The sequence below is a fragment of the Hylobates moloch genome, unplaced genomic scaffold, assembly GCF_009828535.3.
Source record: "Hylobates moloch isolate HMO894 unplaced genomic scaffold, HMol_V3 SCAFFOLD_17, whole genome shotgun sequence".
Taxonomy (NCBI): domain Eukaryota; kingdom Metazoa; phylum Chordata; class Mammalia; order Primates; family Hylobatidae; genus Hylobates; species Hylobates moloch.
Genome location: NW_026652292.1, coordinates 40,186,524 through 40,188,751, shown reverse-complemented (window position 1 = coordinate 40,188,751; position 2,228 = coordinate 40,186,524). Strand labels below are relative to the sequence as shown.

Genomic DNA, 2,228 nt, shown 5'->3' with positions numbered 1-2,228 from the left:
TCTCTACTTTTTAAAATGTATATGCCTACAACACTCCTATAGACCTTAAAAGGTTGACTTTGGCTATGAGACAGGAAACATTGCATCCATGTGGAATCAAATGAAAAGCGAACCTTCTAACAAAGTACTAAACATAAATCAAGGGGGAAAAATCAAAATGCTGTAGATTAGGGTTTCAGCTGAATGCACTTTATATTTTATACCAAAACATTCAAGTCTGAGTTTGAAATGTTTAGTTATCGCTTCACTCAAGTTAGCAAAACTCATGCCCATTGGGTTTGATGGTTGGATTAAGTGCCAGGTACAAGAAAACACAGTTTGCTCCTCTGCAATGTGGAGAGGTGTCACTCCTTTTGGAGTTCACTTATTCTGTTTGAAGTTAATAAAATTTCCTTTGTACCACAGATGTGCACCAAATCACCCCATACATATCTGTTTCCTCAAAATGTTTTTAGTGCAACTGGCTTTTACTTCCCTGAGAAAACAGGGAAAATTGTGTTATATAACTTTCTACATTTTCTAATTTAACAAAGTCCTCTGAAGTTTACCTTAATTTTAATGAATGCATAAATGAACAAACTCTAAATCATATCTGCAAAAAACTTAAAAATAAAAGTAAATAAAATTAAACTGTTATAAAGAGGGAGATTACTAATGCTCATCTTGTGAGTTCTTTGGCTCCTCATGCATACACTGAAAGGTCACCAGATCTCATGAGTGAGGCCAAGGCAGAAGTTGGTAGTGGTTAGAACAAATTGGCCCAGGGAATATATCAACTATTCCCATTTTTGCCTATTCTGTATAAGAAGATATGAAAATATTTCCTATAGAGCAGTGATTCTCCAAGTGTGGTCCTCAGGTTAATGGCATCAATATCACCTAGGAACTTATTAGAAATATAAAATTTTTTGCCCCATCTCAGACTTACTGAATCAGAAATTTCAGGAGTAGGGCCAGAAATCTGTGTTTCAACAACCCCTATATTAGATTCTGATGCATGTGTCAGTTTGAGAACCACTGGTGTGGAGAGCTACTACCTAGAGTTCCAATTCTCAACCCTACCTCCATTAAGATGGATTTCTCTGCTTAGCCAGAATTCATACCCATGTGTAGCAAGTTCAAATACAGCTCTCCTAAAAGTTCCATTTTTAAAAAACGATATCTAGTCTGGAAAAATCAATATATCTAAACATAAACTAGATCTTGCTGTCTAGCAATTCATACCAAATACTCTTAAATCATACAATAGTGTAGCAAGAAGCATTTGTGAGACATCACAAATCACTACCACAAATAAAGTTTCACTGTGTAACAAAATTTTCTTGCATTTATCTAGGATATTACTACATAAGAAGAGATCTTTCCTCCCTTCAAAGAATAGTCACAATATTTTAAAATTAATTTTAATTGTCATTTTTCTACCATTGAAAAACATATATTGATTATTTCTCTATCCTTATAATTTAGCATAATGTCTGCCATAAAGTAGGTAGTAAATAAATATTTGTGAGTAAATGAATAAATAAATTATATTAGGGGAGCAGTAGCATGGTTTAGTATGAAAATCATAAAATTCTTCCAAAAATAGACCTAGGTTTATTTTCTAGTTCATTAATTCATTCTCTCAACTTGGACTTGAGAAAATATGTAACCTCTCTAGGTTAAGTTTTAATCTATAAAATGGGAAGACTAAAATGTTCTCATAGTCTTTAAATAAAGGCTAAAAGAGAAAATCTGTATAAAACACTTCACATAGCACTTATATCATTAAGTATTCCATGAATTACAGTGTCTTTTCTTCTCTTTCCTAGTATAAACATGGTACTCTCTTTTTAAATATATAGGGCTTTCCTCCTCAGTGATGAAGTAAAACTGATTATACAGAAAATCCATATATGTCATAAACAAGAATACACATGTTGTGCTCATTTCAGCAGCACATATACTAAATTGGAGTGATACAGAAAAAGAGTTGCATGGCCGTTGCACAAGAGTTACACACAAATTCAAGAAGCACCCCATATGTTTTTAAATTAATAAGATACTTCTGTTTTTTATGATACTCTCATTGTAACATAAATAAATGGACTTACAATAAAAGATTTATGTTATCTTGAAAAAAATATATACATTGCACCATTGACTGAGTTTTGTGTGATGAGTTCACATCTTCGTTGGTCAGGTGTAGTGATGCCATAAACAAAGAGGAACCAATGATAAAAGTCAGA

The 2,228-nt window shown here is 32.7% G+C and overlaps 1 non-coding gene across 1 annotated transcript; it reads left to right on the top strand.

Moving 5' to 3' along the window:
* The first annotated feature begins 1,921 nt into the window (after positions 1–1,921).
* LOC116457206 (U6 spliceosomal RNA) lies at positions 1,922–2,028 on the top strand. Its single transcript, XR_004244965.1, has one exon. It is a non-coding gene; the product is annotated as a U6 spliceosomal RNA (small nuclear RNA).
* Positions 2,029–2,228: the final 200 nt, after the last annotated feature.